General features: G+C 42.2%; 1 pseudogene; it reads left to right on the top strand.

Moving 5' to 3' along the window:
• The first annotated feature begins 17,428 nt into the window (after positions 1-17,428).
• LOC125554772 lies at positions 17,429-18,492 on the top strand (annotated as a pseudogene).
• Positions 18,493-18,725: the final 233 nt, after the last annotated feature.

Raw genomic sequence — 18,725 nt, 5'->3', positions numbered from 1 at the left:
ATGTTGGGCTCTGAGCAACGGGGCAAGTCGACGGGGCGGCAGGCTGGCTCTGGGCCGAAACGTGGGCAGCAGTTTGAGCCACAGCAGCGATGGAGAGGCACCGGCGATTTAGCACAGGACCGCAGTGGGCCGATGAATTGACGAGGCATGACAACTTGTGGCCGTATTGGTGGTTTAGTAAAGATAGCAGGGGCAGGGTGAGGCCCGCGAGGCCGGATCGATGCGGCAACTCAGCAGCAGTGCGGAATTGAGCTTCTGGTCCGGTGGATGGAGGCGATTTACGGTGACTGCGGCTCGACGAGTCAACGCCGGGTGGTCTGAGCAGCGGTCAGCGACCGTTCCGAGGTGTGGCTGCAACTGCAGATGGCAGTTTAGGAGGCCGCGTGAGTCCGCAGCTTTGGCGGGGCAGCCACTTTTTGAGTCAAGGCCACGGACGACCAGGCGATGACTCGGATTGGCGTCAGGTTGCGGCGGTTTACGAAGCATAGTGGTCGTGGCGATTTGTTGGTGGAGGCAGGTGCCACCGCTGTGTAGGGGCGCCGGCGGCTCGAGGTACTGGGGCGGAAGGTCGCTCGAAGCGAAACCACAATCGTGGCCGTATCCGTCTCTGAATCATGGTCGTATCCAATTTCGGGTCGCAACCCCTCCCTTTTTTAACGTGAATTTGTACCAGCCGATCCGATCGACTACTAGTTGAAACAGTATGATTCCTTCACGTGAAAATACTACAGCTGGCCTGATTCCTTGGTACATGTGCATCTTGATTGTTCGATCAGACGAAAAACGAGGATTCCGGCGATTTGACCGCTTCATCTCGGCGATTTGCAGTAGTTAACAGATCTCGACCCAAATCCTAATTTCTCTCGAACATTGAATCTCATCAAATATAAATCTGGGTTGATGAACTTGACGCTGATGCGGATCTTCCCAAATCGGCTTTTCTTTCCTGAAAAAATTGCAAACCTCTCGATCCCTGTGAGAGATCCCTCCAAGAACTCGACACCACCGTGCGCAGGCCCCATGGTGGGCGCCAACTGTCGTGGAATTGTCACGGCAGATGTCCTAGGTGTCAGGACTTAGTCGCGAGGCCAACACATCTATGTGGTAGCTTGAGAGGGGTTGAGCGGGACGAGAAACGCGATGTTTTACCCAGGTTCGGCCCCTCATGGTGGAGGTAAAAGCCTACATCCTGCTTCATTGATATTGATGATGATGATCACGGTTACAAAAGTGCTCTATCTCGAGAGCTATTGTCTAAACCTAACTTGTCCAACTTGTGGAACTTGTCAATCTTCCCCTCTTAGGGTGCCCTGCCCCTCCTTATATATGTTGAAGGGGCGGTTTACATGTGGATTCCTCTTAGGATTAGGACTAGTCTATCTCTAATACAAACCGGATACAAGTTCAGGTCTTAGCTCCTTGTAAGATAATGTTCCTCGTTCCTTTCCTCTTAAACCGGCCCACCGTTAAGCGTGAACCAGCCTTCTGGGCTTTGGGCCTTGTCATCCGTCGATCCCGCACGCCGGATCACCAGTGAGTCATAATGACCAGGTGGGTTGCTTGTAAACCGCCAGGTCAGGGCAGGTCGCCAGTAACTCGCCAAGTGTCAGCGGGGTCTTCAGATAAACCGCCAAGTCCGGCCGGGTTAACTTCTAGCCGGTTTACACCGCGGGGTATATCCCTGACAATACTCCTTGGAACTCCATGCAGACATATGATCCTGGTCATGTATATCTTTGCCAACTTAGCACTGGTATAAGTGGTCTTTACTGGGATGAAATGAGCTACTTTCGTCAATCGATCAACTACAACCCAAATCGAGTCATAGCCTGAACGAGTCCTGGGCAATCCTGTGATAAAATCCATGCCTAGCTTATCCCACTTCCATTCGGGTATCGGCAATGGTTGTAACAATCCCGCTGGCTTCTGATGCTCTGCCTTTACTCTTTGACATACATCACAAACTGCTACATACTCCGCAATATCCTTCTTCATTCCGGTCCACCAGAAAATATCCTTCAAATCCATATACATCTTGGTATTTCCTGGGTGAATTGAATACGTTGAGTCATGTGCCTCTTGCAAAATCAACTTCCTGATCTCCGGGTCGTTGGGCACGTAAACGCGGTCTTCAAACCATAGGGTGTCGTGCTCATCCTCATGAAATCCTTTAGCTTTTCCTTTGCTCAGTTTCTCCTTTATAGCGGCAATCTCTTTGTCAGCTTTCTGAGCTTCTCTGATTCTATCCATCAAAGTTGACTGAATCTTCAATGCTGCTACATAGCCTCTCAGAACTATTTCCAAACATAGTTCACGAAGATTTTCTGCTAACTCCTTGGGTATTTCTCCCGTCATTAATGTATTGACATGGCTCTTACGGCTTAATGCGTCAGCTACTACATTAGCCTTTCCAGGATGATAATGCAATTTCATATCATAATCCTTGATAAGCTCCAACCATCTCCTTTGTCTGAGATTCAACTCCTTCTGTGTGAAGATGTATTTCAAACTCTTATGATCCGTGTACACCTCACAATGGTTTCCAATGAGGAAATGTCTCCATGTCTTCAAAGCATGCACTACGGCTGCTAACTCCAAATCATGTGTGGCATAATTCAACTCATGAGGCTTCAGTTGTCTTGAGGCATATGAAACAACTCTCCCTTCCTGCATAAGCACTGCTCCAAGTCCTCGACGGGAAGCGTCACAATACACCTCATAATCCTTGGTCTAGTCTGGCAAAATCAACACTGGTGAGGTAACCAAACGTTTCTTCAACTCCTGGAAACTAGCCTCACATTCCTCTGTCCATATGAACTTGGTATCTTTCTTCAACAACTCAGTCATAGGTTTCGCAATCTTTGAGAAATTCTCAATAAATCTCCGGTAGTATCCTGCGAGTCCAAGGAAACTCCAGATCTCTCCAACTGTTGTTGGGGCTTCCCACTTGGTCATGGTTTTAACTTTAGCGGGATCTACTGCTATACCTTCTCCAGATATAACATGTCCGAGGAATCCTACTTCCTTCAACCAAAACTCACATTTGCTGAACTTGGCATATAATTGATGTTCTCTGAGCTTTCCAAGTACTAAACGCAAATGCTCCTTATGTTCCTCTTCATTCTTCGAGTAAACCAGGATATCATCAATGAACACTACGATGAACTTATCCAAAAACTCCATAAACACTTTGTTCATCATGTTCATAAAATAGGCAGGTGCGTTAGTCAGACCAAATGACATAACGGTATACTCATACAGCCCATACCTGGTGGTAAAAGATGTCTTTGGAATATCCTGTTCTCGAATCTTCAACTGGTGGTATCCTGATCGCAGATCGATCTTGGAAAATACGTTAGCTCCTTGCAATCGATCAAACAGATCGTTGATCATTGGTAGCGGGTACTTGTTCTTGATCGTTACTTCATTCAATCCTCGATAATCAACAACCATCCTTAACGATCCATCCTTCTTCTCCACTAGAAGTACTGGCGATCCCCAAGGCGAAGAACTTGGGCGAATATATGCCTTATCCAGTAAGTCTTTGATCTGCTTCTTAATTTCCACCAAATCCTTTGCTGGCATCCTATATGGTCTCTTTGATATTGGACCTGTGTCTGGCAATAGCTCAATCAAAAACTCAATATCTCTATCCGGTGGCATGCCTGGCAACTCCTCTGGAAATACATCAGGGAAATCCCTTACCACTGGTACTTCCTCCTGCACAACTCCTGTTAGGCAATTTACTTGAGTCCTCTTTGGCACATGCCGGGATACATACTTGATCCTTCTCCCTTCTGGGGTGGTAAGCAAAATTGTCTTACTAGCACACTCAATATTCCCTTCATGCTTTGATAACCAATCCATGCCTAATATCACATCCAATCCTTGAGATTCCAATACTATTAGGTCTGAGGGAAAAACATAGTTACCAATCCTTAATGGTAACCGATCACACCATAGACTAGCCACATACTCTGCTCCGGGCGAGGTTACTAACATGGGTGACCTAAGGGCTTGGGTTGGTAGGTTATACTTATCCACAAATCCCCTTGAGATGTATGAATGCGATGCGCCAGTATCAAAAAGAACGAGTGCAGTAAATGACTTAACCAAAAACTTACCTATTACTGCATCGGGCTGAGCTTCAACCTCCTCCACGCTAACGTGGTTCACCTGTCCCCTGTTGAAAGGGTTCGGCTTCTTCCCAGAACTTCCATTGCTATTTCCATTTTGTAACTCAGGACATTCATTGGCATAATGTCCTGTCTTCGAACACTTAAAGCAAGTGACTTGGCTTAGGTCCTTCTTGGCTGGGGTTGAGGGGTTGGTGCGGTTCTGGCCGTTGCTTCCTCCATTGCCATTACCATTCTTGGTGCCATTGTGATTGTGCGAGCTACCTCCTCCATGGGTATGCTGGAAATGTCCTCCCAGTCTAGGGGTAAAACGTGGCTTCTACTGAGCTCCTGAATTGTACTTTCCTTGTCCATACTTCCTCTTGCGATTCTCAATTTGCCGCTGCTTCCCTTCAATCATAAGAGCACGATCTACCAACTCTTGGTAGTTGTTGAAGGTTGCTACCATCAACTGCATGCTCAACTCATCATTCAGTCCTTCCAGAAACTTCTCCTGCTTAGCTGCATCCATAGTGACGTCATCTGGGGCATAACGTGCTAACCTACTAAATTCCTCCACATACTGGCCAACTGTCCGTCCTCCTTGGTGCAAGTTGCGAAACTCACGCTTCTTCATGGCCATAGCTCTTGCTGAAACGTGTGCAGTACGAAAAGCCTGCTGAAACTGGTCCCATGTGACAGTGTCAACTGGGAAAGTGGCTGTGAAATTCTCCCACCATGATGCTGCGGGTCCTTCTAACTGATGTGTGGCAAACTTCACCTTCTCCGCATCTGTGCATCCTGCTGTGGTCAACTCCCTAGCGGTCTTGCGGAGCCAATCATCTGCTACTATCGGCTCGGTGCTACTGGAAAACACCGGCGGATTCGGCCTAAGAAAACGGGCCTAAGTGGTCAACAGGTGGAGGTGGTGGTGGTGGGTTGTTGTTGTTGTTCCCCTGATTCTGATTCTGGACTAGTAACTGCATCAATGTGTTCTGATGCTGGATCAACTGGGTGAGCTCCGGTGGAAAGGTAAATCCGGGGTCACGTCTCGGAGGCATCTGAGGGTTTAGAAAAGATTAGATATAAGAATAGAGGGGGTCTAAGGAGAAAACACTACCCATATGCACATGAGGCAAAAGCAAACAATTCACTTCATTCAATCAAACAAGGGCATACAATCGATCTATCTATCGCAAAAGTGCTCCGGCTACTATATTTACATGGTGGACTACTACTACTGATGAGGTGGTCTACTAGAAATATTCTTCGGTTGTTGACTCCATAATATCTGCTCCAGCTTCATCAACATCGTCATCATCGCTACTATCTGCTTCCGAGTCGGTGCCGTCGATGATGATGTAGTCTTCCGGGCTAATTTCCTTGGGTTCTTCGTCTTCATCTACTGGCGTAGGGTCTCCCATAAATATTCCAATCTTCTTGATCAGGTCGTCATTCTTCTCCACCAATACTTCAATTTCCTCTTCATAATCTTCACGTGTAGCCTTGAGTTCTTCCTCCAGTTCCTTGATTCTAGTCTTTGCCTTCTTCAGGTCTATCATGTCAGCGCACATCTGGTTCTCCTATCATCGAATGTGCTGGTTTAGCTCTTGGATAAAAGCTGCGATTGATCTATCCTTCCTGGTGCTGATCATCTCCCAGTGTTCATTTCGGCGCCCACAAATCTGGTAGATAGTATCCTTGAGATCCTTGTGGTAGACTTCTCCAATGCGTCCCATGGCGATGTGAGCTGCAATGCTCTTTCCTAGATTCCAAGTTGGTGCATCAAAAGAAAATTCTACGGGCTCAGTGACTGGCATGAACGTCCTTCCTGTAACTTGAACTTGAATCATCCAGCGCTCTTCTTCAGGTAAAGTGGCGTTGTAGGTTCCCGTGAAGCTTGGTACTCCTATATTCAGGTATCTAGTGACTTCCTTCAAGTGGCGTCCAAAGGGTGTATCTTCATCCGGTTGTGTGAACTTGTTCCTTGCAATCCGCCATCCTAAAGAGCAGAAAAGATGAGAGGTCAGAAGAGAAGAGAGTGAATAGTGATCTAGGTCTTTAGCTTAGTGGTCGTGTCTTATAGTCAGTGTGTGCTCTGATACCATCTCTGTAGCGACCATACCTCAAACAGTCTGATCTCTGTGCTCCGGTGTCATCCCTGGATCAATAATGCTGACACCACACAGTACTCGGAGGATTTATAGCAGAGTAGCAATCACACAATTATTACATCGAGTGTCTCATAAGAGGACTTATTACAATAAGTATGGCTTAAGGCCATCTAATAACGATAACAGCGGAAGGCTTGGAAGATAAGTGAGTCCATCAACTCCAACGACATCACTGAGTATAGAACCACGACCTAAACTCCTTAATCGTCGTCTGAAAAGTCTGCAACATTAACGTTGCAGCCCGAAAACGGGTCAGCACATGGAATATGCTGGCAATGTAACACATAGAGAGTAATTGAATGAAACGACTATACTATATGCATATTTGGCTGGTGGAAAGCTCTATGGTTACAGTTTTGCGTAAAGCCAAATTTTCCCTACTTCAAAGGAATAAATTTATTTAACTATCTTGGTAGTTGTTAAACATTGAGAATGGTTGACAGCATTCTCAATCCCAATTAAGCATCATCATAACCCAACAAAATTAATTTAGAGTAACATGTTGAGATTCACATGAAAATCCAAGTACTAGATACTCAAGATGTCCATAACCGGGGACACGGCTAACCATGATTAGTTTATTACACTCTGCAGAGGTTTGCGCACTTTTCCCCACAAGACTCGATCGCCTCCGTTTGGTTTCTCGCACTACATGGTGTTTGAGAAGACGGATGACCGAGACATAGTCTTTCAGAAGCGCTAGCACCTTACGATGGGTAGACCGTACCACCTACATCCCCTACATCTGCTACTCTACCACTTTAAGAGTTCGCACGACTTAGTCAACTATGCTAGAGCCCATAATAGCTTGTGGCTGCACACAGAAGTTTCTAGTATGAATAGTCTCATGATCCCTTTGAGCCTGGGTGGCGGTCCAAAAGAAAACAGGCAAGTCCTGGAATACCCAGGTGCCTCAATCCACCCAGATGTGGGTTTAAGTTGCCACCTTAGATAAACCATTAATTAACAATCTCACATCTGTCATGGATTTCACTCACCCAATCCACGTCTACTAGCATAGCATGGCATAATAAGCAAACGTAGAAGTAACTCCCAAAGGTTTGATAATAAACAGGTAATAGGTACTACCTCATCTACTTCCCATCCCACAATTTAATTAGATCCTAATCATGCAATATGTGAGGATTGATCTAATGCAACAAAACTGGGTAGTAGAAAAGGTATGATGAAAGTGTTACCTGCCTTGCTGATAATCCGCGAAACCTAACGATTCGAAGTAACAGGCGGCGCACTCCGGGTATTCTATCATAGACAAACAAACAAGCATACAATAAGTACTCATCTAATGCATAGGTAAAACTCAAATAAGAGATCTAACCAGAAGGTTCAACTTAAGAACTCCGGTTGGCAAAAAGAATCAAATCGAACGAAGCAACGAAAGACAAACGGCGAAAGAAAACAACTTCGTTCTACTAATCTGGATCTAGGGCAAATTTTACAGTAACAAAAACTGGTTTAAGTTGGTTAAACGGATAGAGGGTTTCGAGATGAAACTCTAGGCGCTTGAATCGCCTGATTCCGATAAACGAGCGAAAAGTTATACTAAAACGAAAATCGGATCAGGAATCGCGATCAGAAAAATCACGGATTTAATCCGAGAAAAAGAAAAAGACGAACGCCGAATTTTTTTCTCTTTTTTTCGGCACGGAAAACAAGGCGCGACGAACCTCGGGTGGCGGGATCGTCGGCGGCAGCGGCGGCGGCTCCGGCGACGCGCGCGGATCGAGGCGGGGATGGTGGGCTGGGGCGGCTCGGGGCGACGCTATTTAAAGGCTACCCCCGGGCGGTGTCCCGCTCGGGTACGGCCCGAAGTTGGTTCGTTTTTTTTAATTATTCCGCTCGGAAGAAAAATAAAAAGAAATACTAAACGGACTCCAAAAATTCCGAAATAAATTTTCACGGGCTTCTAAAATCAAGCCGCACAAGGTGAACATTTATTTGGGCCCTAAATGCAATTTTGAAAAACGCACTTTTTTCCTAAATTCAAATATAACACCGAAAAACTCCGAAATAAAATCTTATTTGATTTTTTTATTAAATCCTCAATATTTCTTTATTTTGGGAAAGTCATTTTATTCCCTCTCTCATATTTTTGTAATAGAAATAATTGATGATAAAATAAATAAAATCAAATGATCCTATTCTCAAAATTTGAGAGAACTCAAATATGAAAATAACGAAATCCCCAACTCTCTCCGTGGGTCATTGAGTTGCGTAGAATTTCTAGGATCAACCAAAATGCAAAATAAAATATGATATGCATGATGATCTAATGTATAACATTCCGAATTGAAAATTTGGGATGTTACAATGCAACTCTAAAGATTGGGAACTCGACGAGGCTAAAGAGTCAGGTATTAAGCTTGAGTTTGATTGTGTTAAATCTTTTATGAATACATATGCTTTTCACAACTTTAGCACTAAATATGGACTTGACTCTGAGATATTAGCCTCTTTTTGTGAATCATGTGCTACTCATGTTGACCTCCCTTTGGAGAAGTGTTTAAATATTGTCCCCCTATTAAATAAGAAATTAAAGAACCGGTTTAAGCTAAAGATGAAACTATTATTTACAATGTTGATCCAGTTGTGCCTAGGGCTTATATTAAAAACCACCTTTCCCTGTTAGGATAAAGGGACATGCTAAGGTATCAACTGTGGTTTGCAAAACTAATATTAAAGCACCTAAACCGTCTAAACAAATTAAAGTAGAACCTAGTGTTGCTATGGTTAAAGATCTCCTGGTAGAAAATATTGATGGGTATGCTATTTATTTCTATGATGAAGCTGCTAGAATTGCCAACCCCGATGAAAAAGATAAACATAGACCTGTTGTTGGCATGCCCGTTGTCTCAGTTAAAATAGGAGATCAATGTTATCATGGTTTATGTGACTTAGGTGCTAGTTTGAGTTCTATTCCTTCTACCTTATACCAAAAAATTATGAGTGACACAGCATCCGCTAAAATAGAAGACATAGATGTTACTATTAAACATGCTAATAGAGACACCATCACACCAACTGGGATTATTAGAGATGTTAAAGTCTTGTGTGGGAAAATAAAATACCCTACTAATTTTCTAGTTCCTGGTTCCCCACAAGATGATTTTTGTCCCATAATCTTTGGTAGAACTTTTTTGAACACTGTTAATGCTAAAATAGATTGTGAGAAAAAACTGTCACTATGAGCTTTGGTGATGAGTCTCATGATTTTTATTTCTCTAAGTTTAATGTAGAACCTCATAATAAAGAATTGCCTGGTGAAGATGAAATAATTGGTCTTGCTTCTATTGTTATGCCTCCTACTAATCCACTAGAACAATATTTGCTAGACCATGAAAATGATGTGCACTTGCATGAGCGAAATGAAATAGATAAAATATTCTTTGAACAACAACCACTGCTTAAACACGGTTTTCCTATCGAAACTCTAGGAAGTCCTCCTCCACCTAAAGGTGATCCTGTGTTTGAATTAAAACAATTGCCTTACACTTTGAAATATGCTTATCTTGATGAGAAAAAGATATATCCTGTTATTATTAGTGCTAACCTTTCAGAACAAGAAGAAGAAATATTATTGAAAATTCTGAAGAAGCACTGTGCTACTATTGGATATACTCTTGATGATCTTAAGGGCATTAGTCTCACTCTAGGCCATCACAGGATTAATATGGAGCCTGATGCTAAACCCATTGTTGATCACCAACGATGTTTGAATCCTAAGATGAAAGAAGTCGTAAGAACTGAAATACTAAAGCTTCTGGAAGCAGGTATAATCTATCCCATAGCTAATAGTAGATGGGTAAGTCATGTTCATTGTGTCCCTAAGAAGAGAGGTATTACCGTTGTTCCTAATGATGAAAATGAACTAATTCCACAAAGAATTGTTACTGGCTATAGAATGGTAATTGATTTTTAGAAAATTAAATAAAGCTACTAGAAAAGATCATCACCCTCTGCCTTTTATTAATCAAATGCTAAAAACATTATCTAAGCACACACACTTTTGTTTTCTTGATGGATATTCTACATTTTCTCAAATACCTGTTTCACAACATGATCAAGAGAAAACCACTTTTACTTTCCCTTTTGGAACTTATGCTTATAGACGTATGCCTTTTGGTTTATGCAATGCACCTGCTACCTTTCAAAGATGTATGAATGTTATATTCTCCAATTTTTGTGAAAATATTATTGAGGTTTTCATGGATGATTTTTTCGTTTACGGAAATTCTTTTGATGATTTCTTAAGAAACCTTGATCGAGTTTGGCAAAGATGTGAACAAAACAATCTTGTCTTGAATTGGGACAACTGCCACTTTATGGTTAATGAAGGTATTGTCTTGGGGCATAAAATTTCTGAATGAGGTATTGAGGTGGATAATGCTAAAGTTGATGCTATTGAGAAAATGCCATGTCCAAAAGATCTTAAAGGTATTCGTAGTTTCCTCGGTCATGCTGGTTTCTATAGGAGGTTTATTAAAGACTTCTCTAAAATTTCTAGGCCTCTTACAAATCTTTTACAAAAGGATGTCACATTTTTTTGATGATTATTTTGTAGAAGCCTTTGAAACTCTTAAGAAACCCTTAACTTATGCACCTATAGTTCAACCACCTGATTGGAACTTGCCTTTTGAAATTACATGTGATGGTAGTGATTATAATGTTGGTGCTATTCTAGGACAAAGAGTTGATAAGAGATTAAATGTTATCCATTATGCTAGCAAAACTCTAGACAGTGCTAAAGGAAATGATGCTACCACTGAAAAAGAATTTTTAGAAGTTGTGTTTGCTTTTGATAAGTTAAAATATTACATTGTTGATTCCAAGGTGATTGTTCACACTAATGATGCTGCTATAAAATATCTTAAAATAAAGATGCTAAACCTAGACTCATTAGGTGGGTTCTCTTGTTACAAGAATCCAATTTACACATCACTGATAGAAAAGGAGTTGAGAACCCCATAGCTGATAACTTTTCTAGGTTAGAAAATATTCTTGATGACCCACTGCCTATTCATGATAGCTTTCCTGATGAACAACTAGCTGCAATAATTGTTTCTCATTATACTCCTTGGTATGCTAACAATGCTAATTATATATTTGCTAAATTTTTACCACCTAGTTTCACATACCAACAAAAGAAAAAATTCTTCTATGATTTAATAGATAACTTTTGGGATGGCCCACATCTTTATAAAGGAGTAGATGGTATTATTTGAAGTTGTGTACCTAAGCAGGAACAGGAACAAATCCTACGGAAATATCACTCCACAGCTTATAGAGGGCATCATGCGGGAGACAAAACTGCTCACAAGGTATTGCAATCTGGTTTTTATTGGCCTACTCTCTTCAAGGATGCCCGTAAGTTTGTTTTATCTTGAGATGAATGTCAAAGGATAGGTAATATTGGTAAGCATCAAGAAATGCCTATGAATTATTCACTTGCTGTTGAACCATTTGATGTTTGGGTTTTTGATTATTTGGGACCTTTTCCTTCCTCTAATGGGTATACACATACTTTGGTTGATGTTGATTATGTTACTAAGTGGGTAGAAGCTATTCCAACTAGTAGTGTTGATCATAACACTTCCATTAAAATGCTTAAAGAAGTTATTTTCCCAAGGTCTGGAGTCCATAGATATTTAATGACTGATGGTGGTTCACACTTTATTCATGGTGTTTTCCGTAAAATGTGTGCTAAATATTATGTTAACCATAGAATTGCTTCACCCTATCATCCTCAATCTAGTGGTCAAGTTGAACTTAGCAATAGAGAAATAAAGTGAATATTACAAAAAGCTGTCAATAGGTCCCGAAAGAATTGGGCTAAGAAACTAGATGATGCACTTTGGGCCTACAGGACAACTTATAAAAATCCTATGGGTATGTCTCCATATAAGATGGTTTATGGAAAAGCTTGTCATTGCCTATTGAGTTAGAACATAAAGCATATTGGGCAATGAAAGAACTCAATTATGATTTCTAGCTTGCCGGTGAAAATAGGTTACTTGATATTAGCTCACTATATGAATGGAGAACCCAAGCTTTTGAAAATGCCAAACTATTCAAAGAAAAAGTTAAAAGGTGGCATGACAAAAGAATCCAAAAGAGGGAATTGAAAGTTGGTGAACATGTTCTCTTGTCTGACTCTTGTTTTAGATTCTTTGCAGGAAAACTTCTCTCCAAATGGGAAGGACGATATATTATCGAAGAAGTTTATCATTCCGAAGCCATTAAGATCAATAATGTCGAAGGCACTAATCCAAAGGTGGTTAATGGGAAAAGAATTAGACACTATATCTCATGTACGCCCATTAATGTTGAAACCGATATTATCCAAACCATGACACCGGAGGAACACATAAAAGAAACCTTCCAGAACACTCCAGAACCCTGAAAAAGAGGAGGTACATGATACAGTAAGTAAACGAACTTTGAAAAATCCGCAAAAATATTTTTTGTCAGTTTTGGAATATTACAAAAATTAGGAAAATAAGAAATAACTAGGAAGGCAACTGAGGAGGGCACGATACACCAGGGCACGCCTGCCTTGCCTAGCGCGCCCAGGTGGGTTATCCCACCTCGGGAGCCTTCCCGACTCTGTTTTTCTTCCGTTTTTCTTGTTTCCAAAGATAAAAAATCTTTATATACCCATAGACATATTGACCACCGTATCACAGAGAATCTTTTGTTTTTGTTTCATTCGGTTTTTCTGATAGATCTGGAAATATTTCATCTCAAGACTCGGAGGAAGAGAGCCATGTTTCTCACCAACCTCTCGATCCAAATGTCTTTAAGAAGTTCTTCCCATATTTATGGTTTACAGATGAGGAGGAGGACACCGATCTGGACGATGCATCGTTGGATGAAGATGAAGTTCCACTTCCTCAACCTGGGGAGACGCATGTGGGGCTCAAGAAGTCAAGCCTCCCCAGCAAAACTAAAACGCAATCTATACCTTCTCATTTTCTGCAGGATAGTAAGGCAGCATTATGCAAAAAGATACTAAATCTTGAGCTAGAGAATGAGGATCTGAGGGATGGCAATTTTAGCCTCCGACGCAAGCCGGATAATCTCACTACATTGTCATCACCTCCATATTCTTATCCACCACCAAAGGAGACTTGAGTACATGGTATGGGCACTCCCCTTGGCTTGTGCCAAGCTTGGGGGAGATGCCCCGGTATCGTATCGCCATAACTTTTATTGTGTTTATCTTTCTTAGTTCGATCTTAGTTATCTCATGAATTATTTGAATAAAAGTTTAGCATTGTTTTCGAGTCTTAGTTTTGTGATCCATCTATCTATGTAATCTAGTGAAAAGTTATGTAATAAAGTTTAGTTTGAGTTTTGCTTCTTTACTTTTATGCTTCAATCAAAATAAAAGAAAACAATGAAAAATATCATATGCTAATCTTATGTTAAGTAATGACATCACATAAGGAAAAGTAAAAGTGGTAAAATTTGTTGAAAGTTGACAACATAGCATTGGTCAATGATGCAACTCATAAAAGTATTTATAAGGGAAGATAAGATTCACATGCAAATACAGTATCTTGGACATCTTTTATGATCATGCGCCCCCATCAAAATATTAAATGCCAAAATTGTTGACGTTGGACAAGGAAGACAACATAATGATTTATATTTGTTCATATTCAGATAGAAGTTATATTGTCATAGATCCTTCAACATGTGGTGCTTGCTCAATATCTTTGCTAGCAAAAAATCTGCACTAAGTAGAGATATTACTTGTGCTCCCAAAAACCTTAAACCCAAAATCTTGTTTTGAGAGTCCACCATACCTACCTATGGATTGAGTAAGATCCTTCAAGTAAGTTGTCATCGGTGCAAAAAGGCAATAAAAATTGCTTCTAAATGTGTTGGATCATTTACTGTAAGAGAAAATTGAGCATTGTACGAACTTGTGATGGAAAACTAATAAAAGCGACGGACTGCATAATAAAGGTGATATCATAAGGGGCAATATAACGTGACGTCCTTTTGCATTAGGCGATTGTTGATGAACAGTACCCCATGGAGGCTGGAGCAAGAGGCAGTTGACGGTGGATGAACAGTAGCCCGCGGAGTCTCGTTTTGTGGTACTCCACACCCCTCCCGATGAACAGGACCCCGTTTTGACGGTAGGAGCTCCAACAGAAGTTCGTTTCTTCCGTTTTGCGGTATGCCACACCCCTCCCAATGAACAGGACCTCATTTCAATCGTAGGCACTCGAACAGAAGTTTGTTTCCTGCGTTTTGCGGTATGCCACACCCTCCTGATGAACAGGACCCCATTTTGACCCTAGGCGCTCGAACAGAAGTTTGTTTCCTCCATTTTGCGGTACACCAGACCCCTCCCGATGAACAGGATCCCGTTTCGACCGTAGGCGGTCGAACATAAGTCCGTTTTCTCCGTTCTGCGGTATGCCAGGCCTCGTTTCGGCTATTCCATCCAAGCCAGTTGGCTCCTGATGAATATGATGCATTTTGTTGCCTCCCAAAGAACACAATGCAGCTTCTTTGTTTCAACCGATCCGGTTGGCTGCCGATGAACAAGACGCCGTTGTTGCCGGCTGCTGCCTCTGTAAGTGCATCCTGTTCACGGGGCATTGGACAGCCACTTCTACATACAACATATACATTGTGGACACGCCTGAGAAGAAGGACGATGATGGTACTCAAAATCCAGACGAGGATAAGCACATAGATGAACCACCAAAGCGCCGGCATTAATGGCGCTGCTCACGATTGCGTCAGGCAAGGGAAAGCAATACGGACACCGGAGGTAATAACACTCTAGACAACACCGAAGATCCCGACCACCCCGTCGAGCCTATGTTTGAGAAGGATGAAAGGGAGGAAGGTCAACACAGCCCCGAAAACGCTGATCACGAGGACTCGGAAGACAGTCACTACTTACCTGCCTCCCAAGAGGATGTCAGCCCCGGCAACGAAGATTTCATCGTCCTAGAGGAACCCCTCGTCCAAGAACGCTTCAAGCGATAGCTTATCGCCACCGCGCGAAGCCTAAAAAAGAAACAACAGCAGCTTCAAGCTAAACAAGATATTCTCATGTAAGTGCATCTAGTGCCCCTTAGTGATTTTGGTGTATTGAAGAATTATAGGTTAAGTAACTAATGTGTTTGTGAGTGTACACAGGTCTATAAATCTATGAGGAGTTTGATGTTTAAGATGCAAGTCGACCCCCCAAAATGAATGCCTTCAGTTGAAGACTTTGGTGTTCTTGAAGACTTTGAAAGTGAGGAATTTGGCGTGACCCTAAAGACTTCATATTCATGCGAGGATTATGAAGCATGAAGACTTTTGTTTTCGTAGGTTCATTTTTTCTTTCTTGACTCATAGGAAACACCGTACTGGTAAAGGGGGTCGAGGTAAAACTATGGAAAAGTTTCCAAGTGATGCTCATCTCAAAATCCTACACCTACCCAATCCTTTTGAGTGAAGCCATTGGAAATCTCATATAGTTCAGCCAATTTCTTAAGTGACAGAGATGAAGATCTTCTATTCTCTAAGGAATTTGTTCTAACTGAGGAGTTAGGAATTTGCCAGTGTGGTTTGCCTACAAGTGAGGAACACGATAGCCGTGAGGAATTTCAGAGCTCAAATATCCGACCATTGTTGTGCTATGCGCCAGCTGTCCCAAAATATCTACCCACCTAATGATCATATCATTGAAGGGCATTTAAGTCTTATCATGTCGGGCTGCTCCCTAGGCTATAAATAGCCGCCCCCCTACAACCACTAGTTGGTTGGGTGCTCCGAGTTAAACTGACACTTGTCATTGAGAGCATCCCATCCTCCGAGGACTTTGAGCGAAAATCATCAAGTGAGGAAAAACCCAAACCCAAACACCTACAAACCCAAAGTGATTGAGCATCACTGAAGAGATTGTTCCTATGCGGAACTGACACTTGTTACCTTTGAGGATTGTGCATCCTCTAGAAGGTTAGGCGTCATGGTCTAGAGCATTCAAGAGGAAATTGTAGATTGCTGAGTGACCGAGCCTGTGAAGGTTTGGAAGTCACTTGAAGACTTAACGTGAGTGATTGGGTGAGGTCTGTGAGACCTTAGCTCAAGGAGAATACGGTGAGTACTGTGTGTCCGGGACTGTGTGTCCTCAGGTTTAAATACCTAGCCCCTCCAACCAGACATACGACTATCACATCAGTTGGAACTGGTCTACCAAATCATCGCCTTCACCAAGCTACTGGGTCATGTGTTGATGAACTTGACTGTTACTGTTTGAAGACTTTGACTGAAGACTTCCTCAATTTCCTCAATCCTAATTCTTCAGTCACTCTGTCTTCAGCCTGCTTATCCTGTTTGACTTGTGCTCTGTGCTTGTTTCATTTCATCATGATGACTATGCTACTGCTCTGTTATGCATGCACCTGAGTACTTATTCTGCTACCAAGTAGTTCATTACTTAGGAAATTTGTCACCTAGAATTTCCTCAGTGACGAATTTGTAAAAATCGCCTATTCACCCTCCACTTGTCGATATAACGCACTTTCAATTGGTATCAGAGCAAGGTACTCCCTTGTTCTGTGTGATTTTGGTTTAACCCCCTGGTGTTTTAGTTATGTCGACTGCATGCATGATCAAGGTCTCAGTTGGGTGTCCTACCTTCGATGGGACGGACTACCCCTACAGGAAGAATAAGATGTGCATCCATCTTTAGGCAATTGACAATGATCTTTGGTACATTGTGGAAAATGGCATTCCCTCCATCACACCTTCCATGAATGCCGCTGATGTGAAGAGATTCAAGCGAGGAATATCATATGTGGCCATCTGAGCAAAGGACAGTATGGAAGAGTGAGTGCTTTGGTGATAGCAAAGCTTATCTGGGATAGGCTGTCCAAAGTCAACGAAGGAGTCTCAACACAACGTGACTCTCGAGTTGACGTTCTTCGCAATCTCTTCAACTGCTTCAAAAGACTCGACAATGAAAATGCTCAACAAACCTTTGATCGCCTCCCTGACATCTCAAATGAGCTTCAAGCACTTGATGCCACTGACATCACCGACCATGAGTTGGTGAAGAAAGTGCTGAGATCGCTTGACTCCTCATTTGACACTCTTGCGCTGATGATTCAAGAATGTGGAGAATAGAAGTCACTTGATCCTGCTGATATCCTTGAGAGGCTAAATACTCATGAGTTCCAACTTGCTGAGAAGAGAGACCTCTACAGACCAGGATATGGTCGATCTTGCACACAAAAGGCCAAGGCTGTCTCTGAATCTAAAGAAGAAGATTCTGGTAGTAGCCTTGGTGAACCTAAAGAACTGAGCCAGGAGCTAGCAATGCTCGTGAGGAAATTCCAGAAGTTCTCAAGACGTGGTCGCCTTGTAAAATCTTCAAGAGGTAATGACATGAGATCAGATTCCTCATCCCGTGAATACAACAAGAGGACTTGCCACAAATGCAAGAAACCTGGCCACTACATTACTGATTGTCCTCAGTAGGTGAAGGAGTCAAAAAAGAAGAAATACTCCCTCCGCCCGAAAATACTTGTCATCAAAATGGACAAAAATGGATGTATCTAGAACTAAAATACATTTATATACATCACCTTTTATTCATTTTGATGACAAGTATTTCCGGATGGAGGCAGTATAAGGATGATAGTTTTGATGACTCGAAGAAGAAGAAATCTTCAAAGTCCTCATCATCAAAATCTTCCAAGTCTTCATCTCACAATAAGAGCAGCTCCAAAAAGGCTCGGGCATTTATTGGCAAGGAAATGGACTCTGAAGCTGAATCTGTGGAAAATGAGGAAGAAGAGGGATCTGAGGCGTCAAACTCTAGTGTGGCGAGCCTAGCCCTCGCTACTACTTTCTTCAGCAAGTCCATCTTTAACATTGAGGAAACTAACTTCCCTAGCACTGCTGACGACGGCAACGATGACTACGCTCCCACCTATTCCTTCATGGCAAGAGGTGCCAAGGTACTCAAATATCTCTCCTATGAATCAAGTGAGGGTGAATCTAATGAAAACCTCAAACGTAGCTATTCCAAACTTGCTAAGATTGCTGTCAAACAACAACAGGCTTTTGAAAAGGTCCAAAATATGCTAGACAAAACTGATGACCTGTTGAGTGAAGAAATAGATGGAACTCAAACTCTATCTGAAAATCTTCAGATACTTTAGACTAAGTGTGATAACCTTTAGAGCCAATCATGAGAAACTTTCTTATGAATTTCTTCAAAGAAAGCAAGATCTTGAAAAGCTAAGGGTGAGTTATGAAGATCTTCACAAGGAACATGAGTCATTGCTTGCTCAACAGATCAGTTCCGCTCACGATGATTTCATTCCACCAGGTTTGTAATGCATTGAACGAGAATCTGCTAATTCTTCACCTGAAAGTTCAAATGCTTCTATTG

The sequence above is a fragment of the Triticum urartu genome, chromosome 4 (assembly GCF_003073215.2).
Source record: "Triticum urartu cultivar G1812 chromosome 4, Tu2.1, whole genome shotgun sequence".
Lineage (NCBI taxonomy): Eukaryota > Viridiplantae > Streptophyta > Magnoliopsida > Poales > Poaceae > Triticum > Triticum urartu.
This window is presented reverse-complemented; position numbering and strand designations above follow the sequence as displayed.